The sequence below is a fragment of the Saccopteryx leptura genome, chromosome 9 (genome assembly GCF_036850995.1).
Source record: "Saccopteryx leptura isolate mSacLep1 chromosome 9, mSacLep1_pri_phased_curated, whole genome shotgun sequence".
NCBI lineage: Eukaryota > Metazoa > Chordata > Mammalia > Chiroptera > Emballonuridae > Saccopteryx > Saccopteryx leptura.
In genome coordinates this window covers 38,061,502-38,086,890 of record NC_089511.1, presented here as the reverse complement: position 1 = coordinate 38,086,890, position 25,389 = coordinate 38,061,502, and the positions used below count along the sequence as shown (strand labels likewise).

General features: G+C 45.7%; 1 protein-coding gene and 1 non-coding gene across 2 annotated transcripts in view; one reads left to right on the top strand and one right to left on the bottom strand.

The window, feature by feature from the left end:
* Nucleotides 1–25,389, top strand: part of TDRD12 (tudor domain containing 12) — a 134,221-nt gene that overhangs the window by 23,599 nt on the left and 85,233 nt on the right. The window lies entirely within an intron of this gene.
* LOC136381605 (U6 spliceosomal RNA) lies at nucleotides 23,046–23,153 on the bottom strand. The gene has a single exon (XR_010747098.1). It is a non-coding gene; the product is annotated as a U6 spliceosomal RNA (small nuclear RNA).

Below are 25,389 nucleotides of genomic sequence, written 5' to 3'. Positions count from 1 at the left end.
TAAATAAAAATTAAATAGGGTATTATGATCTTGTTACTGAAATGAGAAAAAAAAATTATAAGGGTTTCCACTTCTATATTGTTTTATTATCAAAAGTTTAATTAAGCTGTCCTGCCATTGTCTTTTAAATATCCAGTGTATTAGCATTTTCCTTGATGTAGTTAGGAGATGATCCAGGAAGTCCTTAGACTCTGTTGGAGTTAATTTAAGGGTGTCTGGTTACATGATAAACAACAGACTTGCTCACCTTGTGAGCAACAATGCCATTATTTTTTTGTTATTTCTTTAGCTTGATGATTAAGATACAATTCTGTTGAAAACCAAATAGCATTAGTTATTAGGTTTATCAAATTGGAAATTTGATAATTTCTCAGTTAATATTTTAAAGAAATATGAAACCATATCAAAAGCCATAACTAGGCCCTGGCCGTTTGGCTCAGTGGTAGAGCGTCGGCCTGGCATGCAGAAGTCCTGGGTTGGATTTCCGGCCAGGGCACACAGGAGAAGAGCCCATCTGCTTCTCCACCCCTCCCCCTCTCCTTCCTCTCTGTCTCTCTCTTCCCCTCCCGCAGCCGAGGCTCCATTGAAGCAAAGATGGCCCGGGTGCTGGGGATGGCTCCTTGGCCTCTGCCCCAGGCGCTGGAGTGGCTCTGGTCGCAACAGAGCGACTCTCGGGAGGGGCAGAGCATCGCCCCCTGGTGGGCAGAGCGTCGCCCCCTGGTGGGCGTGCCGGGTGGATCCCGGTCGGGCGCATGCGGGAGTCTGGCTGTCTCTCCCCGTTTCCAGCTTCAGAAAAAGAAATAAAAAAAAAGAAAGAAAAAGAAAAGCCATAACTATTTTTACTCTGGAGTGGTAGTTAATGAAAGAGATTAGAGAGAGATAGAATTACTCATCAATTAATGGTGTTTATTTTTAGTTTAGCTTTTTCTTTTTTAAAAATTTATTCAGAGAGAAAGACAGAGAGACAGGAACATCAAGCTGCTCTTGTATGTGCCCTAACCGGGGAATTGAACCAGCAACCTCTGTGCTCTGGGATGATGGTCCAATTATTGAAAACTTGAGCGATTTGGCCAGGGCTTAATTTTTTATTGATTGATTGATTTTTAGAAAGGAGAGAGAAAGGAGGGGGAAGGGAAGCATTTATTTGTTGTTCCATTCAGTCATTCATTCTTTGGTTGTTTCCTGGATATGGTTCCAGGGATTGAACCACAACCTTGTCATTTCAGGATGATGTTATAACCAACTGAGCTAAATGGTCAGGGCCAGTATTTTTTTAAAAGTATACAATTCATTGGTTTTTAAAATACATTCATAGAGTTGTGTACCATTAGATAATCAATTTTAGAACATTTTTATCACCCCCCCCAAAAACCCGTACCCCTTAGCCATCATTCCCCAACTTCTCCATTCCTCCAGGCACTTGGCAAATACTAATCTACTTTCTGTCTTTATAGATTTGTCTATTCTGGACATTTCATAGAAACAGAACCATACAATATGTGGTCTTTCATGTCTGGCTTCTTTAACTCAGCATAGTGTTTCAAGGTTCAGCCATGTTGTAGCATTATCAGAACTTTCTTCCATACAGGTGATGTATTATAGAATTATATACCTCAAACCTATATAATTCTTTTAACCAGTGTTGCCACGACTTGGCAATGAGTGTGCATGAAAGGAATGCGCTGCAGGACTTAAGAAAAAATACACAGAAGACACAACATAGGGAAAAGATGGGTACAGGACTCCCAGCCTCTAGCACTGAGAGCCCAGATCTCTGCAGCCTCGTTGTATTTATTTGTTTCTTTACTCATCAAGCAAATTAGCAGGGCCTGGGTCAAATTAGCCTAATAATGGATTCAGGTGCAGAAAAGGATAATTAATACCTTTCAGATATGTAGGAGAAAGGCCATAGGGATCAGCGGATTTCTTTAAACAATCTTATCAGTGTTTGCTGGGGCAGCGTTCTGACCCCGCAGGACTTGGCGTTCCAAAGTTCGCACCAAAGACTTGTTTCAGGGCAGCATTCTATGGCCACTTTCCTACACAATGTCACCCCAATAAACTCAATAAAATTTTTTTAAAAAATAACTTTCTTCCTTTTCAGGGCTGAATAATATTCCATTGTGTGGATAGGCTGGATGACATTTTGTTTATCCATTCATCTGTTGATGGATTGGACTTGACTCTTAAGGTCTTTTAAAGCTTTTGAGGGGATTCCTGCAAAGTCCCTGAGACAGGATTGTGCCAGGTAGTGTCACTGGAAAGGAACGGCCCAGAGCATGTCTGCCTTGGGCTGGCCAGTAGTGTGTGTGTTCTTGACTTCGTGCAGGAAAGATTTCAGGACACAAGTCCAGGTGCTTTTGGGAGAACGTTTATTAAAGTTGGGGACAGTGAAACGAAGAAAGGGCTTAGAGTAGAGGAACCAGCAGGAGAGCCTAAGTGGTGCTCTGCTTTGGCTTTCTGGAAATGTTACAGGAAAGAAATGATCCATGTTGGGTTGTGTGAATTCACTGAGAAGTAACAGTCACAGTGAAAGAAGTGAGTCAAGGCAGGGCTGATGTTGGCTCACTGAAAAGTCAGAGAAAAGGGGGCCTTGGAGACAGTATCGAGGGTTAGCCTGGGACAAGCTGCCGCTGCCCATTACTTCCCTGGTTGCAAGTCTCGTGGGGACACTTAGAGTTTAAGTGAAAAAAATAAAGATACACCCCTGAGAGGGAAGAAAGGCGTGGGCATGCTCCAGAAAGAGCCCTCCTGTTTTCAGTATTTTTAATATGGGTAATTTTTTCCATTTCCTTTTAAGGGGAATAGTATTTATTGATTAGAGATGGGAGACAGTTAAGACACCAATTGTATTTAAGATCTCTGACTGCCCTGGCTCAGTAGCTCGTTGGTTAGAGCACTGTCCTGAAGTACAGAGGTTGCTGGTTTGATCTACAGTCCCGTCTCTCTTTCTCTCTCTCTCTGCCCTTTCCTCTCTTACTAAAATCAATAACTGAGATTTTGTTTTTTGACAGAGAGAGAGAGAGAGAGAGAGAGAGAGATGAGAAGCATCAATTCTTCGTTGCAGCTCCTTAGTTGTTCAGTGATTGCTTTTTCATATGTGCCTTGACTGGGGGAGGGGTACAGCAGAGCGAGTGACCGCTTGCTCAAGCCAGCGACCTTAGGCTCAAGCCAGTGACCTTGGGATCATGTCTATGATCCCATGCTCAAGCCAGAGACCCGTCTCTCAAGCTGGTGAGCCATTGCTCAAGCTGATGAACTCAGGTTTTGAACCTGGCTCTTCTGCGTCCCAGTTCAACACTCTACCCACTGTGCCACTGCCTGGTCAGGCAATAACTAAAAAAATTTTAAAAAAAGATCTCTATTGCCTGACCAGGTGGTGGCGCAGTGGATAGAGCGTCAGACTGGGACGTGGAGGACCCAGGTTCAAGACCCCGAGGTCACCAGCTTGAGTGCGGGTTCATCTGGTTTGAGCAAAGCTCACCAGCTTGGACCCAAGGTCACTGGCTTGAGCAAGGGGTTACTCGGTCTGCTGAAGGCCCACAGTCAAGGCACATATGAGAAAGCAATTAATGAACTAAGGTGTCGCAACGCGCAACGAAAAACTAATGATTGATGCTTCTCATCTCTCCGTTCCTGTCTGTCTCTGTCTATCCCTCTCGCTGGCTCTCTCTCTGTTTCTGTAAAACATAAAATAAAATAAAAAGATCTCTATTATACATTGTAAAATGGATTTCATTTTTTATGAAATGCTTTAATTTTTCTACTTATAAAATAGAGGTATTGAGGAACTAAGTTTATGCATATTACTTAATCCTGATTAAAGGAATATATCTAGATGAGTGGTTCTCAACTCAGGGCACTTTTTTCCTTCAGGAAACATTGTGAAATGTCTGAAAACATTTTTGGTTGTCAGAACTGAGTGAGATGCTACAACCATCTAGTGCAGGGGTAGTCAACCTTTTCATACCTACCGACCACTTTTGTATCTCTGTTAGTAGTAAAATTTTCTAACTGCCCACCGGTTCCAGAGTAATGGTGATTTATAAAGGTGGGAAGTAACTTTTCTTTATAAAATTTATAAAGCAGAGTTACAGCAAGTTAAAGCATATAATAATAATTACCAAGTACTTTATGTCAGATTTTCGCTGAGTTTGGCAGAATAATTTTTTTTTTTCTTTTTTTTTTGTATTTTTCTGAAGCTGGAAACGGGGAGGCAGTCAGACAGACTCCCGCATGAGCCCGACCCGGATCCACCCGGCATGCCCACCAGGGGGCGATGCTCTGCCCATCTTGGGGCGTCACTCTGCCGCAATCAGAGCCATTCTAGCGCCTGAAGCAGAGGCCACAGAGCCATCCTCAGTGCCAGGGCAAACTTTGCTCCAATGGAGCCTTGGCTGCGGGAGGGGAAGAGAGAGACAGAGAGGAAGGAGAGGGGGAGGGGTGGAGATGCAGATGGACACTTCTCCTGTGTACCCTGGCCGGGAATCGAACCCGGGACTTCCGCATGCCAGGCCGACGCTCTACCACTGAGCCAACCGGCCAGGGCCTCAGAATAAATTTTTATAAAATAACTTAATATAGTTAAATCTATCTTTTTATTTATACTTTGGTTGCTCTGCTACCGCCCACCATGAAAGCTGGAACGCCCACTAGTGGGCGGTAGGGACCAGGTTGACTACCACTGATCTAGTGGGAAGAGGACAGGGATTCAGTTAAATATCCAATAACATAGGACAGTACCCACAGCAAAGAATTATCTGGCCAAGGTTGAGAAACTGATTTAGCATAAAATCTGCTCTCTTCAGTAAATGATTCCAATATATAAATTTGGAGAACCATGGACACTTGTTAGCATTCCATCTGGCTTCTGAATCTACAAAATTTCTTACCGACTTTTGGCCTTGGGCATAGCATTCTTTTATTATGAGTAGTAAAAAATGGGCCCTGGCCTGTTGGCTCAGTGGATAGAGCATTGGCCTGGCATGTGGATGTCCTGGGTTTGATTCCTGGTCAGGGCACATATGAGAAGTGACCATTTGCTTTTCCTTCTCTGCCCTTCCCCCTCTCTTTCTTCTCTTGCAGCTGGTGGCTCGGTTGGTCTTAGCGTTGGCCTTAGGTGCTAAGGATCGCTCTGTTGATTTGAGCATCGACCCCAGACATGGTTTACTGGGTGGATCCCAGTTGGGGTTTACGTAGGAGTCTATCTCACCTTCTCTCACTTAAAAAAAAAAAAAGAAAATAGAATGTTATATAGCTGAAACAGACCTCAGTGAACACTACAGTTTTGCTGATGACAAAACAGAGAAATAGGTTTACATTGTTAGTGCCACAGCCAAGGGTAGAAACTGATTTATTGTCAAGCAAGTGACATCTGTTGCCTGTCATCAGAATCAGGTATCTGAACACTTCTGCCCACTGCATCTTGGTAGTATAGGTGCCAAGGAAATCACAACACAGCCAAGCATTGCATGGAACAATGCTTTATTCACAAAGAGAAGAGGCAGAGCAAGAATAGCCTTAGCAGTGCGTGTTGGTTCCCCCCTGGCCAGCAGGTACTCTCCCTGCAGCCAACATAAGATAACTGGCCTGCACGTAGCCCTCTTGTGCTGCAGGAGAAGTACCACATCTCTCCCACAGGGGACAGACATAGTAGTGAGGTTGGCCAGGCGCCATAGGATGCACACACTTAAGCAGAATAGCAAATTATACCTGAAACGGAAAGATTTTTTACACCAGGTGTCTAGTCTGCCACAGGCTGAGAACTCTTTTGGTAAGGAAATGTTTCAGGCCCAAGGCTCATTCGTTTTTCTTTTTTCTTTTTTTGACAGAGACAGAGAGAGAGGAAGGGAGAGAGATGAGAAGCATCAATTCTTCATTGCAGCTCCTTAGTTGTTCAGTGATTGCTTTCTCATATGTGCCTTGATCAGGGGGTCACAGCAGAGTGAGTGACCCCTTGCTCAAGCCAGCAACCTTGGGCTTCAAGCCAGCGACCATGGAGTCATATCTATGATCCCACGCTCAAGCCAGTAACCCCTCACTCAAGCTGGATGAGTCCACGCTCAAGCCAGTGACCTTGGGTTTGGTTTTTTTTTTTGTATTTTTCCGAAGTTGGAAATGGGGAGGCAGTCAGACAGACTCCCTCATGCGCCCGACCGGGATCCACCCGGCATGCCCACCAGGGGCGATGCTCTGCCCATCTTGGGGCGTTGCTCTGCCGCAATCAGAGCCATTCTAGCACCTGAGGCAGAGGCCACAGAGCCATCCTCAGCGCCCGGGCAAACTTTGCTCCAATGGAGCCTTGGCTGCGGGAGGGGAAGAGAGAGACAGAGAGGAAGGAGAGGGGGAGGGGTGGAGAAGCAGATGGGTGCTTCTCCTGTGTGCCCTGGCCGGGAATTGAACCCGGGACTCCTGCACGCCAGGCCGACGCTCTACCACTGAGCCAACCGGCCAGGGCCAACCTTGGGGTTTTGAACCTGGGTCCTCCACGTCCCGGTCCAGTGCTCTATCCACTGCATCACTGCCTGGTCAGGCCCAAGGCCCATTCTTTTTTTTTTTTTTTTTTTTTCCTGAAGCTGGAAACGGGGAGAGACAGTCAGACAGACTCCCGCATGCGCTTGACCGGGATCCACCCGGCACGCCCACCAGGGGCGATGCTCTGCCCCTCCGGGGCATCACTCTGCGGCGACCAGAGCCACTCTAGTGTCTGGGGCAGAGGCCAAGGAGCCATCCCCAGCACCCGGGCCATCCTTGCTCCAATGGAGCCTTGGCTGCGGGAGGGGGAGGGAGAGAGAGGAAGGAGGGGGTGGGGGTGGAGAAGCAAATAGGCGCTTCTCCTATGTGCCCTGGCCGGGAATCAAACCTGGGTCCGCCGCACGCCAGGCCGACGCTCTACCGCTGAGCCAACCGGCCAGGGCCAAGGCCCATTCTTTATTATTATTATGCTTTTAAATTTTTCCATTTTAGAGAGGAAGCGAGATAGAAGAGACAGAAACAATCTCTGCATGTGCCTGACCAGGGATGGAACCAGCAACCACTGCATATCTGGACAATACTCTAACCAACTGAGCTATCTGGCTAGGGCCCAAGGCCCATTCTTATGTGGCTAAGGGGAGGTCAAAGGACTGCAAGACACTGGCTTTCCCAACACTCCTAGTCCTGCACCCTTTGCTGGAATTAGATGGCTGAGTGGGTGATTTTAGGAGATGTAATGAGAAAGTAATGTGACTGGTTTTTCTTCATAAAGATCTATTTTTATTTATTTTTTTATTTTTCTGAAGTTGGAAATGGGGAGGCAGTCAGACAGACTCCCGTATGCGCCTGACCGGGATCCACCCGGCATGCCCATCAGGGGGCGATGCTCTGCCCATCTGGGGCGTTGCTCTGTTGCAACCAGAGCCATTCTAGCGCCTGAGGCAGAGGCCACAGAGCCATCCTCAGTGCCTGGGCCAACCTTGCTCCAATGGAGCCTTGGCTGTGGGAGGGGAAGAGAGACAGAGAGGAAGGAGAGGGGGAGGGGTGGAGAAGCAGATGGGCACTTCTCCTGTGTGCCCTGGCCGGGAATCGAACCCGGGACTCCTGCACGCCAGGCCGACACTCTACCACTGAGCCAACTGGCCAGGGCTATTTTTGTTTTTAATCTAAATGAATCTTATCTTTTTCCAAGAATTCCTTTTGGGATACTGTCACTTGACTTCCTACCTGTGGTACTGTCCTGATCCCCCCATCCCAAAATAATAGGGCTGCTTTCATGAACTGAAAAAGTATAGTATGTTGTAGAGCCCAACTTGCTTAGTGTTTGTAACATTTGTTATGTGGTCTTCCTTACCTCATGTATATATAATATTTAAGCTCCTTCTGCCTCAGATACAGAAGCAGAAAGCCAATTCATGTTTCGTACTCCTAGTCACCTTCCTGCCCATGCTATTAGCTCTACTCCATTTCATCTTGCCCAAGGCAGAACCAGGAAAATTTGCTTTCTATAATGCTGTACAATCACTTGGAATTGCAGTTAGAAACTCAGGAATAAATACTAAGTCAGTATACATTTTCATTGCTTTCCTTTTTTTTTGCTGATTCTTTTGAAATTTTAAAAATTGATTTTAGAGAGGAAGGGAGAGAGAAACATTGATTGGATGTTCCACTTATTTACGTATTCACTGGTTGATTCTTGTATGTGCCCTTACCCAACCCACGACCTTGGAGTATTGGGATGACACTTCTAACCAACTGAGCTACCTGGCCAGGACTACTGCTGATTCTTTTGTCTGACCTCCATAAGAATCCAAAACTGAGCTGGTGCCCATTTCAGGCTAACATGTCCTGTTCTCACAGTTCTTTGTTAATCAAAATAAAACAAGATAGTGTGGGAGATATAATAAGGACTAAAATATAAGCAGACTTACTCTCTCCCGAGAGCTGATTTGTGGAGGGAAGGGCTGAGGCCGGGCTGTGCCCTCACACTTGAGCATATGTAGTTATTTTATAGTTTCTCTTTTCTCCTAAAACCTTTGTTTTCTTCACTCTCCCTGCAAATTTGACAGTTTTCCACTCCTCCTTGATGTCCCTTTGGCTCGCCTCCCTTGGCCTCTTTAATTTCTTCTTCTCAAACTGACTTTTAGCTGTTAGAGTCCCCCAGTACTTGTTTTCAGACCCTCTTCTCTCTTGGGTGATGTAAGCAACTTCCAAGTCACATTCTTTCAAAATGAAATTGTTCACCCTCCTGCTTTCTATTTTCCCTTCTCACTGGCTGGAAATGGTGGCAATTAGAGCAGCTACCTTGGATCCAGAGACGGAAGCCAGATGTAAAGGCATATCTGCTTGCCAGACTTAGACTGCTCACTTCTTGCTTGTTATGTGAAAGAAAATACACTTCTATTTTCTAGAAGGGGGCAAAATAAGGGTAATAATAATAATAAATAACAATAATAAGTAAATAATAATACAAGAATAAACTTTCAGGGCATACTCACAACTATAAATCTACTTTGCCCGCTCCTGTAATTTTAGTCTCTGTTAAAAAAATTTAGCCTGTTTCCTAGCCTGTAATTTTTTTCTTCCTAGGTAGAAGTGTTTTCCTCAACACTAGGGGGCGATGCTCTGCCCATTTGGGGCATTGCTCTGTTGTAACCAGAGCCATTCTAGCGCCTGAGGCAGAGGCCATGGAGTCATCCTCAGCGCCCGGGCCAACTTTGCTCCAATGGAGCCTTGGCTGTGGGAGGGGAAGAGAGAGACAGAGAGAGAGAGGAAAGGAGGAAGGATGGAGAAGCAGATGGGCACTTCTCCTGTGTGCCCTGCCCGGGAATCGAACCCGGGACTTCCATATGCCGGGCAGACACTCTATTGCTGGGCTGGCTGGCCAGGACCTTTGTCCTTGTATTTTTGATGGTGTAATGCTGGTGGCCGCCATCATGGCCAGGCTGGTTCACATTGGATTTGGGCAGATGGTAGAAAAACTGTGGAGCTGGAAAGGGTTGGGCCATTCCAGTTAATGGTCTCACAATGGCGGACAAGCACAGGGAGGGGAAACTGCCTCTCAGGCAAACAAAGAGCAAAATGACCCCTTACAGTGGCAGGCAGGCAGGCAATCTGCACACCCACAATCCCCCTGAGCGCAAGCACCAATAGCCTTATATAGGCTATTCACACGTGCCTTTGCCACGTGCTCACGCACTAATCAGGCAAAGGGCTTTTGTGGGGCAGCTGTGTTAGGCTTGCTCGTGGGTTTACCAGCTGCAAGCACTTTGCTTGATTAGTGTGTGAGCACATGGCAGAGGCATGTGTGCATAGCCTATATAAGGCTATGGATGCTTGCACTCAAGGGAGATGAGAGATGGGAGATTGTGGATGTGTACAGATTGTCTGCCTGCCACTAAGAGGCCATTTTGCGGTTTGTTTGTCTAGAGGCAGTTTCCTCTGCCTGTGTGCTTGTCTGCTGTTGTGAGAGTTCATTAAATGGAACGGCCCAACACTTTCCGGCTCTGCAGTTTTTCTACTGTCTGCTCAAATCCAATGAGAACCTGCCTGGCCTTGGCCACTGGCATTACATCTGGCATAGATGGCAGGATTCAGAGCAGATGGGTGTGGAGCCACCAACACCCTTGAAGGGTGGTGTAGAGGAGTGGTTGCTATTCTCCAGTGTATGGTTCCCTGTGGCTGTCCTTTTGGGGGCTATAGGCTGGGTGTTTTTTAAAGCCCTGTGAGAGGAAACCGAGAGAGCTCTGTGTGAGAGGCGGCCCAAGGTCAAAAGCTCCAGGAGCCTGACCTGTGGTGGCACAGTGGATAAAGCGTCGACCTGGAAATGCTGAGATCACCGGTTTGAAGCCCTAGGCTTGCCTGGTCAAGGCACATATGGGAGTTGATGCTTCCAGCTTCTCCCCCCTTTCTCTCTCTCTGTCTCTCCTCTCTCTCTCTCCCTGTATCTCCCTCTTCTCTCTAAAATGAATAAATAAAATATATATATATATTTAAAAAAAAAAAAAGCTCCAGGATGAGCTGCGGAGTGAGCAGCAACAATGGCACAAGCTGGAATGGTCAGTGGAGAAAGAACTGAAGATCTGAGAATTGCTAGTCGGACTGCAGGCTGAGAACCAGCAACAGTGTGAACTGGAGCCAGCACTGAAGAGGGAGGATGGCCAGGTTTGAGAATTGCATTGTGAGGTACAGGCGGAATACCAACGGCACCTGGAACTGGAGCGATCTCTGGAGAAGGAATTGTGGGTTCACAAGTTGCAGTTTGAACTGGAAGCTGAATGTTGGCAGCAACAGCTGTTGAAGAAACAACTGTGGGTTCAGGAGCTTGAGAGTCAGCTTTAGGCTGAGAGCTGGCAGCTGCAGGAGCTGAAGCAGGCACAGAAAACAGCTGCATTTCTGCCGGTGGAGTGGCTCTGAGTTGGTGGGAGCAGGCGTTTCAGACTACTCCTCTTCCGAGGGGGAGGCTCAAGCAGCAACTGCCATCCACAGACTCAAAGCCTGGCCAGTGGCCCCCAGAAGGTGAAAACCCAGCAGCCAAGAGTCCCTCAGGGGCAACCACAGCCTCCTCCACAGATAATGGAGCACTCTGTGGTTCGGACCTACAACCATGCAGAGCTGATGGAGTTGGGAGCACAATTCAGGCAGAAACCCATGGAGCCCCTAGCAGCCTGGTTACTGAGGTTGTGGGACATAGGGGGGTGGATGGCATCATGCTTTCCAGAACAGAGATGGAGAAATTGGCCACCATTACCCCACAGTCCTCCTTGAAACAGTGTCTTCAGAACTGCCATGACAATCCAGGAAACTATACCCTATTAGAATGAATGATCAGAACTGCCACGACAACCCAGGAAACCATACCCTATTAGAATGAATGAAGGCTGCCATTCATATGGTCTGGCAGAATGCTGGAGACTTGCTGGGGGCAGTGAGTCAGTGGCAGTGCTATAGTGAGTTAGTAAAGGTTCTTCAGGAACTAGGTTTGAAGAATGCTGCTTTCCACCTGAGGTCCCCTGGACCAGATGAGGAAATATTTATGGCCAAGATGCGGGATCTTATCCTCTGCAGTGCCCCATCAGCCCTTTTTGGGTCACTAGTTGCTATCCTGGGCCCCTATGCGGGACAGCCTGTCAACGTAGTTACACAGATGGTAGCAGATTTGAGGTTGCTGCCCCTCTGACTAGCAAGAGGAATGGGCCTGTGAAAGTTACCTGAACACATATGTGGATAGATTTAATTGCGGCTGGGGCAGATAGGGATGTAGGATGGCAAGTCTAATAAGGTTCTTTTGGAGCTTTGGCAGTAGCTTAAACCAGGACAGAAATTCCAGCCGCTGAGATGAATGGCACCAGCAGCTACCAATAAAACAGATTACAAGATTATATGATGGAGACTATTGAAGAAGAGGAGGACCCTCAAGACCTGCTGTTCCAGTTTGAATAAGGGGATGGCCAAGGGACCGGTCCGACAGGGATGGGCGGGGGCCAGAGGCCCCATGTGAAATTGGCAATGCACTGGTCCCCTTCTAATATGCAGCAGGTGTTGGTATTAGAAGGTAGTAGGTGCCTTTATTTATTTATTTTATTTTTTACAGCAGCAGCAGCAGCTAAGAGAACTGTTAAGGCAACACAGGCCTTGAATGTGTTTGACCCCACCAAGCCCTGTGAGCTTGTTGAGGGGTTTGGATGGGGCTTGTGGCAACAGACAGCACACAATGGAAGGTGCTGAGGTCCGTTACAGAGCTGTATCACTAGTGCCTGTAATGGACCTTTACCTTGGTGATTTGCACAGACAGCTGGGCTGGCTATTGTGGACTAACTCTTGGACTACAACCAGAGAGGGGCACCAGCTCCCTTGTTGGGTGGACACGCTGCTTGTGGACAGTATTCCAGATTTTGAATGAGAGACCTCAACGGGGGTGGGGGGGCAGCTCCAGTGGCGGTCCTCCTGAACCAGGCAGCGGCTCCCATCCAATCCAGTTGCAGATATGCACCAAGGACGCTTTGCTCAAGCCGGGCTTTGGATGGCAAGGCAACTTGCTTTTGCTTGCCTCAACAGCCCTCCGTAAAGGCCAACAGCTTCAATGGACATGGTCCTGGACTGTATAGGCCCCCCAACTACTATGGGTGGCCTTACTGGCACCGTGGGGTAAGGAGCTAGAAGTGGACCTCAGGTTAACTCCCTGGACAACCAGCACCTGGCCACCTAAGGTAGATGTGTATTATCCCTTGAGTGCTTGGGAAGACACCATTATGAAGGGCACCTTTGTAATTTCTTTGTGGCCCATAATGAGTTCTCCCATTTCGCTGTACATTGAACTAGCAGATCCTGATGTGCAGGTCAATAAGGTTTGGTATGCCCACCTGGGGTGGCCTCTGGTACCTGTTACTGTGCTGTCTGCAGACCGAACCTGTATTCTGCCAAAAGGGAAAGATTTGCTTCTCTTGGTGCCGCCCATAGCTGTGTTTGTAATTCTGTTGCTGTGGATTGTACTGTTTTGGTTTTTGTAATGTACCTCACTCCTCACATGGGACCATCATGGAAGAAACCTGTCGCGTAGATTGTGAGGTGAGCAACCCTAAAGGGGTGGAATGTGGGGCAGCTGCGTTAGACTTGCTCAGGGCTTTATCAGCTGCAAGCACTTTGCTTGATTAGCGCTTGAGCACATGGCAGAGGCACGTGTGCATAGTCAATATAAGGCTATGTGTGCTTGCACTCGAGAGAGATAAGAGATGGGAGAATGCAGATGTGCGCAGATTGCCTGCCCGCCACTGTGAGGGGACATTTTGCGGTTTGTTTGCCTGAGAGGTGGTTTCCCCTCCCTGTGTGCTTATCCGCTGTTGTGAGACTTTATTAAACAGCATGGCCCAACACTTTCCAGCTTCCCAGTTGTTATACCATATACCTGAATCCAATGTGAACCTGCCTGGCCTCGGCCACTGGCATTACAGGCTTGCAGCCGGTAAACAGCGAGCAAATCTAACACAGCTGCCCCACAGATGGTTTATTACTGAGGTAGTAATAAAAGCTAATACTACCTGAGTGCTTCTTGGGTGTCCTCTGTTTCATAGAATGACTTCATCTAATTCTGAGACCCACTTTCTTAGTCCCATTTTCAGATGAGAAAACAGAAGCTTCCAAGTGTTCAAAGTTTAGAGAACTGTGTTGTGTCTTTTTCTTTTTTCTTTTATTTTATTATAGAGACAGAGACAGAGAGAGGGTTAGATAGGGACAGACAGACAGGAATGGAGAGAGATGAGAAGCATCAATCATCAGTTTTTCGTTGCAACACCTTACTTGTTCATTGGTTGCTTTCTCATATGTGCCTTGACCGTGGGCCTTCAGTAGAATGAGTAACCCCTTGCTCGAGCCAGCAACCTTGAGTCCAAGCTGGTGAGCTTTTTGCTTAAGCCAGATGAGCCCATGCTTAAGCTGGTGACCTCAGGGTCTCAAACCTGGGTCCTCCGCATCCCAGTTCGACGCTCTATCCCAGTGTTTCCCAACGTGGGGCCCACGCTCCACAGGGGGGCAATTCGATAGTTAGGGGGAGCAATTTGAAAATGGACTCAACACGACTTTAACTCTTTCGCCCTGTGCCATTTAAGTGCAATGCTAGATATTGGTGCCAAATTTAACAAAAAATGCAATTCTTAAATAATTGTGGTAAATAATTATTAAGTATAATTTCGTTTGAAGAGACCAAAATATCAACTGGGTGATTGGCGTCGTCAAGTAAACTTCGTCCTGGGTTCACCGCGGAGCGTGCCGTCTGCTGCGGGGAACCCTGGACGTTTTAAAAACTTGCTAAAAAACGCAGTTATTCTCACCTAATTGGCCCATCGCAACTTCTGTAGTGTTTCACATTATTCAGTTGGTGTTAATTTGAAATAAGTGTCAGTCAAAACTGTTGTAAAAGCTCGTTGATTTAATAAATATACATATATATTGTATAGATATAATTGGTAAGTATTTGATTTTATTTTTATCAATATTAAACTCTTTATTAAGTACTTCTTGCATCGGGGCTAGAAAGCACTAATATTTTATAAATATTATTGGGGCTATAATAGTGCATGCATGACAATTTTAATTTTAGAAGCATAACTTTCCAGAAAATTTTGTCAAGTGGAAAAAATATAGATACCTTTTGATTTGCGGTGGTAGTGTAGTAAATGTGTTATATACATTTAAATACATATGAATTTTTAGTATACGTTTACTCTATGTCACATTGAATATATTTTAACACATATTTTAATATTAGTTTTTAATTGATCTTATTTTTATTTCTTATAGCCCATAGTAAAATGAGTGGTGCAAGCAAGAAAAAAACTCGTCAATATTCGGAGGAATATTTAAAATTTGGTTTCATACCCGCTGTTCACGATGAGCGGATTCCTTTTTGTCTTTTATGCCAGCAATGCTTGACCAACGAATCAATGAAACGAGGTCGTCTTGAGGCGCATTTGAAGGCGAAACATAGTGCTCATATTAATTCAGATTTGAGTTACTTTAAAACTTTAAAGAAAATTTTTGAAAAAAGAACAACATTAAAGTCTCTATTTACTGCTCATATTTCAACTAATAATCGTGTTCTTGAGGCTAGTTATCAAATTTCTTTATTCATCGCTAAAACTGGAGAAAATCACACTATAGGAGAGAATTTAATAAAACCGTCAATATCAGCATTTCTTAAAACGGTTCTTGAAAAAGATGACAAAGATGTAAAAGCTATGCCACTCAGTAACAATTCTGTTAGCAGAAGAATAGACGAAATGAGTGAGGATATTGAAAAACAACTTATTGAAAAGCTGAAAACAAGAAAATTCTCCTTGCAAATGGATGAATCAACTTTGAGAAACAGTGAGGCAGTATTGATAACTTACGTAAGATATATTGATAAAGGACATTTTGCTGAAGAAATGTTGTTCTGTAAAAGATTAGAAAGCACCACTACCTCCAAAGATATATATAATAAGCTAAAAAAGCTACTTAGATGTCAATGATATACCAATGAAAAATATAACATCTTGTGCTGCAGATGGTGCTCCCAATATGATGGGCAAGAAAAATGGTTGCTTAAAATTGATGAAAGATGCAAATCCAGAAATGATTCTTGTGCATTGTGTTATTCATAGGGAAAACTTGGTAGCTAAAAACATCTCGCCTGTTCTGAATAAAGTATTACATACAGTAATAAAGTGTGTTAATGCTATTAAAGCTAGTGCCAAATGTGAGCGTCTTTTCAAGCTATTTTGTGAAGAACAAAATGAAGACCATGTGAGACTTTTACTTCATACTGAAGTAAGATGGCTATCTAAAGGAAACTGTTTGAAAAGATTTATGGAACTGTTTGATACTCTTAGTGATTTTTTAAGCGACAAACCTGAAATGAAGTATCTGTTAACAATAGATGGTAAAGCATTTGTGAGTTATTTAGCCAATACCTTTGAAAAACTAAATATATTAAATAATCAGCTTCAAGGAACAAATAAAACTCTTGTCGATGCAAAAGCAAAGATATTTGGTTTCATTACCAATATTGAGTTATGTCAGAAACATATTAACAACAAAAACTTTAAACAGTTTTATTGGCTCCAAAAAAGTGAAGTAACTGATACCGCTTTACTTGTTATTGTCAATCATTTGAATATTCTATCGGCTGATTTAAAAGAAAGGTTTTCTGATTTAAAACAAATTGATTTCCCAACATGGATGATGCAGCCAATGTTAGTGGATTTGTCTGATATATCAAATATGCAGTATCAAGAAGAACTCGCAGAATTGCAAAATGAGTCAGTTAAAGCTTTATTTAATATCAAAGGAGTGATGGCATGGCTTTGTGAGGAAACAGAAATCAAATACCCAAATTCAACCAAATGTGCAAGAAAACTATTGCTACCGTTTCCATCTTCATTTTTAGCTGAATGTGGATTTAGTGCTGTAAATGATTTACTAGTAAAAAAAAGAAATCGGCTGGACATAACACAACGTGGAGACTTGAGACTAAAGCTAACCAAATTGGAACCTAATATAAAATCTCTGTGCAGCAAGCATCAAGCGCAAGGATCACACTAAATTAAAATAATAAATTAATATAGAAAAATCTGTATTAAAATTATTTGGAATTTAAATTTCTGTTTTTCATTATATGTTTTGAAATTTTACTTACTGTGTTTTGTTAACAATTTCATAGTGATTTCTTCCTAGGACCTATCATTTATGTTTATTAAGTGAACAAATCAATTTTTTAATGTTAAAAATTATGTATGTTACATAGGGGGGCACATAAAAATTTTAGAAAGGTTAAGGTGGGGCATGGCACAAAAAAGGTTGGGAAACACTGCCCTAGACCTATTTTTATAGAAATTCTCAAAGCAACAAGGAGAGGAATTACCTGTATAGCTCATTTGGTCCTTAGATTAATGGGTAGTGTACTAGGAATTGAAAGAGGCTCATGGGGTGGGATTAGGTTGATATTTAGGGTGAGATAGATTAGGGTACAGGTTTCTGTCCAATTAGTAGAAAGACACGTATAGGTGTTGGTCCCACATGAGTAGAAAGCCCCTGATTGGGTGAGGCAGGCTGAGAGGTGAATAGAGAATGAAAGGACAAGGGGCCGGTTTTGTTTCTGTTTCTGAGCTCCAGATGGTCAGGGTGGAGGAAAGAGTCACCCTTAGCAGCAGTGGGAGTTGTCAGGATCACGGTATGTGGACCTGTCCACATGAAAGTCTGTCCTTGGGTGATGTAATGCTGGAAGTGCCTCTTGGGCAGTTTTTGAACAGTTTGCTGAGTAACCTGTAAATCCTGCAAGTACTTAGGGAAAGGGTAGTTACATTTTTACACTTTGCAGTTAGAGTTTAAGTCCTAGTGATTACTGCTTCAAGCTGGAATTAGCAGCAGGTCCCAGCCTTCAATAGGTATGGGGCATTGAGACTAGAGGAATAAAGGAAATATTATACATTAAATAAAGTAAAAAACTCAGACTGTTAATCCCCACAGTAGAGATCTTCAAGGGATAAATAAAATTTAAATATTCAAGTGAGGCATAGTAGATGGCCCTTGTGTTTACAAGAAATGAGATCAGTTTATCTGCTACTTGGAAGAAATACCTTAGGCTCCTGAACGATGTCCTGGAGCCTTCAGTGGCAATTCCTAGCATGCTGGGCAAGGTCAGGTCACAGGTAGCTGGAGCAGGGCTAGAAGAGACTGAACCCTCCCTCCATGGAGCAAGGGGGCAGATTACCTTCTCATGTCCCCTTTCCACAGCACAGGTGTGTCCCTTGATGGGGCTGGGAAGCCTGGCAGGCTTCAATTCAATGACTTTTCTTTCCACTCTGGAGCATGGCCCTGATGGAATTCTATGAAGCCCTTTAGGGTGCTGGAGCCTTTAAGAGCATATGCCAAAAGCTGGTATTTCCTGACTTCTTTTGGGCCTTATTTGCCTTTTTTTGTTACTTCTTTGGCCATTATAGACCTTAAAAGCCATGCTCAGAAGATCTTACTGAGGGGCTTGAGTAAGAGAGCAAAATTGGGAATCCAGTGTTTAAAGAAGCCTATTAGACTGAGGAAAGAAAAGATTTGATCTGTGGTGGTAAGGTGGTTGGAGACTGTGGAGGGTCTGAATTAGATCTAGGGTGAGACCTCAGGTGGTAGGGGTTAAGGCGATGCCTAGATAGACTACAGACTGAGAATGAAGTTGAGCCTTAGCAGAGAAGATGCGATATCCCTTTACAGCGAGGAAGTTAAGAAGAGTGGTGGTGTGTCTCCTTGAGGCAGGCAGGGAGGGGCTACAGAGGAGTAGGTTATCTACGTATTGTAAGAGAGTATTAGTTTTGAGATTGCATGCTGCTAAATCCTGAGCTAGTGTCTGCCCAAACAGGTGTGGGCTGTTTCTGAACCCCTGGGGTAAGACAATCCTTGTAAATTGCTGGGTTATATTAGTGTCCGGGTAAAGGCAAACAGAAAGTAAGAGTCAGGGAATAGAGGAATGGTAAAGAAGGACTTCTTGAGATCTAGGACCCTGAAGTGAGTGGTATTTGAGGGAATGTGTGACAGTAACCTGTAGAGATTAGGGACTACTGGATGGAGGGGAACTACTGCCTCATTGATTAGGAGTAAGTCTTGTACGAGGCGATAAGCCCCTGAAGGTTTTTGAACAGGAAGGATGGGGGTATTGCAGGGAGAGTCCATGGGGATGTGTAAGCCTGGTTTAAGAGGTGGGTAATTATTGGTTTAAGGCCTTAGAAACAGACACAGTTACAAATTAAACATAGACTTCATATACAAAATATAAAGTAAGAGATTTAAATGAGCACGCTTTACTTGTTTCAATTAAAATTATACTAGAGATATTTTTCTGACAAAGAGACAAGACAGATTACTTACTCACATAGCTTAATATACAATTCTGTTTTTTTATGTTTTTTGAGATGGCAGGGAGTTACCAGCATAGAGGAGAGGAAGAGAGAAAGCAGATGGATGGACAGTGTGAGCAGCTGGATGGAAAAGAAGGAGGGTCAGAATCTGCAGGAGGAGGAGGAGGGTAAAGTACTGGTGTGGCACCACGTGGTCAGAGGAGTCAAAGGATTTAGAGCTCTGAGGAGAGGGGAGGGGGCGAGGAGGAAAGAGACACAGTCACAGTTTGTAAGGAGGGAGGAGGGGTTGGAGAGAAGATAGACAGAACTGCAGTTTGTAAGGAGGGAGGTCCCAAGAGAGGGGTGCCTTCAGGGGTCAGGCAGGAGGGAGAGATTTGGGAGTCCGCGGAGAAGGAAAGATTAGGAGTGGAGGTTTTAGGTGAGGTTTCTCTGGCCAAAAATGGCCTGTGTGTAGAACAGAAGGCACAGAAATTAAGGACAAGAGAGAAGGGAGAAGAAAAGCCTGCACGTAAGGAATTTCTGATGCCTTCCCTGTCTGGTGGCAGAAATTGTCAAGATCTCTTATGATATTGTAATGGTAGAAGAAAGCAACCTGGCTAGGCGCTTAGACTTTCGAGGAAGTCCGTAGAAGCTAGCCACTTGGAGTAGAAACCTCCCAAACTGTGAACCTCAGAGAGTGAGTCCAGGAAGCTGGTCAATTACCCAAAGAGGAGTATTCCAGAAAGCTGAACATACCAGCACACCCTAGCTTGAGGCTATCCCCAACCCTATAAAGTTTTACCTCAGTCTGTTTTTGGGGCCCTTCTTTCGGAGAAGTGCCCCGGCAGGTCTTTCTCCTCTAATAAAGCCTGCACACCTGGAGTTCGAGTGCCGTCTCATTCTTACATCTGGTGCCAAAACTCGGGTCAGGGCACTGGCTGCCTGGACAATCCCCTTGCCAGCCGAACTTCTTTTCGGTGAGTCCCGAAGGAGTAGAGGAGTCCCGAAGGAGTAGAGAAGTAGTCTCTGAGGCCTGAGATTGGGAGGAGCCCATGTTTCGAGGGGAGCCTGGATGGATGGTTTGGACTGGGAGGAGCCCACAGTAGAGGAGACTGGTGAGAGAAGGGGGCGTCCCCACCTTCAGTCACAGTTCCGAGAGCAGAAAATCTCCGTAGAAAGAGAGTCTCATACAGGACGTTGTCACCCAAGGCTGAGATCCCGGGACGTAGGAGAGGGGCCTGGCTAGGCGCGCCTAGACTCTCGTAGAAGTCCAGTTAGAGGAGTAGAGGCAGACCACCCGTAGATATGGGGTCCAAAGTCAAAACCGTCCAACCAGGAAGGGATGTTTTTAGAGAGAAAATTGGAGGCCAGCCGGGGAAGGGGAGGGAGAAACTCCTTACCATCCTGGTCCGGCAGGGTTCAGGACAGGGTCGGACTGCCGGTCGCTCAACCGCACTCACACAGCCGAAAAGAAGTTCGGCCGGCAAGGGGATTGTCCAGGCAGCCAGTGCCCCATCCCGAGTTTCGGCACCAGATGTGAGAATGAGATGGCACTCGAACTCCAGGTGTGCAGGCTTTATTAGAGGAGAAAGACCTGCCAGGGCACTTCTCCGAAAGAAGGGCCCCCAAAACAGACTGAGGTAAAACTTTATAGGGTTGGGGATAGCCTCAAGCAAGGGTGTGCTGGTATGTTCAGCTTTCTGGAATACTCCTCTTTGGGTAATTGACCAGCTTCCTGGAATTCCTTTGTCCTAGGGGTGATTGTCCGGTAATTAAAGGTGGGGTCAGGCAGCCAAGCGGAACAGCAAAAGGGCAGTTGTAATTCATGTATCTATCAAGTAGGAATAAGTCAGGGCAGTGGCCAGTCTCCCTACCCCTAGACCAGCTATTGTAGAGATTTCTAATAAGAAGAGGGATTACTTGTACAGCTCATCTGGTCCTTAGATTGACAGGTAGTGTACTAGAAATTAAAAGAGGCTCATGGGTTGGGATTAGGTTGATACTTGGGGTGAATAGATTAGGGTACAGGTTTCTGTCCAATTAGTAGGGAGACACATATGGGTGTTGGTCCCATACGAGTAGAAAGCCTTTGATTGGGTGAGGCAGGTTGAGAGGTGAATAGAGAATAGAAGGACAAGGGGTTGGTTTCGTTTCTCTGTTTCTGAGCTCCAGATGGACAGGGTGGAGGAAAGAGTAGTCCTAATAAGTGGGGAGGGTAGAGGATTGTTAGCTAGGGTGACTGATTAAACATTCTTTGAAAACCAGTTTTCTGACTGTACAAATTCTATTTTCTCTGTACAAATTCCCTACAATCTACACAAACCTTCTACAACTTACATAAACCTTCAGCTTTCATAAACTTTTTTATCTAGAAATAACTGGCCTTCATAACAACTTGCTCTTCCTTTTTCTTTCAAAAGTATTTCCATACCTTATACCTTCTATTATCAAAACCGTACAATTCCTTTCTAGTCAGAACTCTTTTTTTTTTTTCATATTTCTGAAGCTGGAAACAGGGAGAGACAGTCAGACAGACTCCCGCATGCGCCCGACCGGGATCCACCCGGCACGCCCACCAGGGGCGACGCTCTGCCCACCAGGGGGCGATGCTCTGCCCATCCTGGGCGTCGCCATGTTGCGACCAGAGCCACTCTAGCGCCTGAGGCAGAGGCCACAGAGCCATCCCCAGCGCACGGGCCATCTTTGCTCCAATGGAGCCTTGGCTGCAGGAGGGGAAGAGAGAGACAGAGAGGAAAGCGCGGCGGAGGGGTGGAGAAGCAAATGGGCACTTCTCCTGTGTGCCCTGGCCGGGAATCGAACCCGGGTCCTCCGCATGCTAGGCCGACGCTCTACCGCTGAGCCAACCGGCCAGGGCCTAGTCAGAACTCTTGATTTAAAAATCTTTAGCTTTTAGTGACAATTAAGTTGACTTTCTGTTTACCCTAGTTTCCCTTTTCCCAAAGTTTGATTAAAAGAGTCCTTAGTTTTTTCATATATTCACTATACATAGACCAACCAGCTTCCAGTTTGTGGTTGGAGTAAGGCGTGCCATTTTCTATTTTAGCAGCAGTGAGAGTTGTCAGGATCACGGTGTGTGGACCTGTCCATGTGAAAGTCAGTCCTTGGGTGATGTACTGCTAAAAGCGCCTCTTGGACAGTCTTTGAACAGTTTGCTGAGTAACCTGTAAATCCTGCAAGTGCTTAGGGGAAGGGTGGTTACATTTCTACACTTTGCAGCTAGAGTTTAAGTCCTAGTGGCCACTACTTCTAGCTGGAATTAGCAGCAGGTTCCAGCCTACAATAGGCATGGGGCATTGAGACAAGAGGAATAACGGAGATATTATATATTAAATAAAGCAATAAAATCAGACTGTCAATACTCATAGTAGAGATCTTCGAGGGATAAATAAAATTCAAATATTTAAGCAAGGTATAGTAGATAGCCCTTGTGTTTACAAGAAATGAGATCAGTTTATCTGCTACTTGGAAGAAATACCTTAGGCTCCTGAACGATGTCCTGGGGCCTTCAGTGCAATTCCTAGCACGCTGGGCAAGGTCAGGTCACAGGTAGCTAGAGCAGGGCTAGAAGAGACTGAGCCCTCCCTCCATGGAGCAAGGAGGCAGCTTACCTTCTCATGTCCCTCTTTCCACAGCACAGGTGTGTCAACCGGTGGAGCCAGGAAGCCTGGCAGGCTTCAGTTCAATGACCTTTCTTTCCACTCTGGAACAGGGCTTTGATGGAATTCTATAAAGCCCTTTAGGGTGCTGGAGTGAAAAGCTGGTATTTTCTGACTTCTTTTTGGGCCTTATTTGCCTTTTCTGTTACTTCCTTGGTCATTATAGACCTTAAAAGCCATGCTCTGAAGATCTCACTGAGGGGCTTGAGTAAGAGAGCAAAATTGGGAATCCAGTGTTTAAAGAAGCCTATTAGACTGAGGAAAGAAAAGATTTGATCTGCGGTAGTAGGTGATTTGGAGATTGTGGAGGGTCTGAGTTAGATCTAGGGTAAGACCTCAGGTGGTGGGGGTTAAGGCGATGCCTAGATAGACTACAGACTGAGAATGAAGTTGAGCCTTAGCAGAGAAGATACGATATCCCTTCACAGTAAGAAGTGTTAAGAAGGGTGGCAGTGTGTCTCCTTGAAGCAGGCAGGGAGGGGCTGTAGAGGAGTAGGTTGTTTACGTATTGTAAGAGAGTACTAGTTTTTTTTTAATTTTTTTTATGGAACGCTTCACGAATTTGCGTGTCATCCTTGCACAGGGGCCATGCTAATCTTCTCTGTATTGTTCCAATTTTTAGTATATGTGCTGCCGAAGAGAGCACAGAGAGTACTAGTTTTAAGATAAATTCTGAGCTAGTGCCTGCCCAAACAGGTGTGGGCTGTTTCTGAACCCCTGGGGTAAGACAGTCCAGGTAGTTGCTGGGCTGCATTAGTATCCAGGTCAGTCCAGGTGAATGCAAACAGAAAGTAAGAGTCAGGGTGTAGAGGAATGGCAAAGAAGGAATTCTTGAGGTCTAGGATTGTGAAGTGAGTGGTGTTTGAGGGAATGTTTGACAGTAACTTGTAGAGATTAGGGACTACTGGATGGAGAACTATCACTTCATTGATTAGGTGTAAGGCTTGTAAGAGGTGATAAGCCCCTGAAGGTTTTCGAACAGGAAGGATGGGGGTATTGCAGGGAGATTCCCTGGAGATGAGTAAGCCTGGTTTAAGAGGTGGGTAATTATTGGTTTAAGGCCTTAGAAACAGACACAGTTACACATTAAACAAAGATTTTACAAATTATGAATTAAGGAATTTAAATGAGCGCGCTTGGGCCCTGGCCGGTTGGCTCAGCGGTAGAGCGTCGGCCTAGCGTGCGGAGGACCCGGGTTCGATTCCCCGGCCAGGGCACACAGGAGAAGCGCCCATTTGCTTCTCCACCCCTCCGCCGCGCTTTCCTCTCTGTCTCTCTCTTCCCCTCCCGCAGCCAAGGCTCCATTGGAGCAAAGATGGCCCGGGCGCTGGGGATGGCTCCTCGGCCTCTGCCCCAGGCGCTAGAGTGGCTCTGGTCGCAATATGGCGACGCCCAGGATGGGCAGAGCATCGCCCCCTGGTGGGCAGAGCGCCGCCCCATGGTGGGCGTGCCGGGTGGATCCCGGTCGGGCGCATGCGGGAGTCTGTCTGACTGTCTCTCCCTGTTTCCAGCTTCAGAAAAAAAAAAAAAAAAAAAAAAAAAAAAAAAAAAAAATGAGCGCGCTTTACTTATTTTAATTAAAATTATACTAGAGGTATTTTCTGACAAAACAGAGACGAGATGGATTACTTATTCACACAGCTCAATAGACAACTCTGCTTTTGTAAGTTTTTCTGAGATGGCATGGAGTTGCCAGCATAGAGGGGAGGGAGAGAGAAAGCAGACGGATGGACAGTGTGAACAGCTGGATGGAAAGAAGGAGGGTCAGAATCTGCAGGTGGAGGAGGAGGAGGTTAAAGTATTGGTGTGGTGCCATGTGGTCAGAGGAATCAAAAGATTTAGAGCTCTGAAGAGAGGGGAGAGGACGAGGGTTAGTGGAAGACACAGTCAGTCTCTGAGGAGGGGTAAAGATGGGTCGAAGAAGAAAAAAAGACAGCTGAAGCTGGTGGGGTGGGGGAATGGGTCAAAGAAGAAAAAGGGACAGAGCTATCCATCTGTAAGGAGGGAGGAGGGGTTTAAGAACACTGGAGAAGGGAGGGGCCCCTGGCCAGCAGGGGAGGAGAAAGAGAGACTGGTGAATGAGAAAAACAGGATTTAGTGAAGGGAGGGGGCTTTCTGGAGGGAAAAGACTCCAGCAAAAGAGGTTTGCAGAGGGACCAGAGAGGGGTCCCAAGAGAGGGGTGCCCCTGGGGGTCAGGCAGGAGGGGGAGAGAGTTGGGAGTCTGTGGAGAAGGAAAGATTAGGATCGGAGATTTTAGGTGAGGTTTCTCTGGCCAAAATGGCCTGCATGTAGAACAGAAGGCACAGAAATTAAGGACAGGAGAGTAGGGAGAAGAAAAGCCCACACGTAAGGAATTTCTGATGCCCTCCCCGTCCGGTGGCAGAAATTGTCAAGATCTCTTAGGATATTGTAATCGAATGTCCCGTTTTCAGGCCAATGGGAGTCATTGTCTAGTCTGTACTGAGGCCATGCTGTGTTACAGAAAAAGATTAATTTCTTTGGTTTGAGGTCTGAGAGATCAAGTTTGGTGAGGTTTTTTATGAGACATCCTAGCGGGGTCTGGTCGGAAGGCTTAGACTTTGAAGAGCCGTGGACACAGGTGAGCAAGAGGGGGCGTCCCTGCCTTTTGTCACTGTCCCAAGAGGAGAGAATCTCCATGTGGGGGAGTCATCCCTGATAGAGGTCGTCACCAGCTGTCAGGGAGCTCCGAGGACGAGAAGTCCGAGAGAGTGGAGAGGTTTGGCTAGGCGCCTAGTCTTCCGTGCAGTCCACTGAGACTGAAAGTCAAACCCCTCAAAACGTGAGGCATGTCAGAGAAAACCGTCCGACCAGGAAGGGGTGTTTTTAGAGAGAAATTTAGAGGCCAACTGGGGAAGGGAGA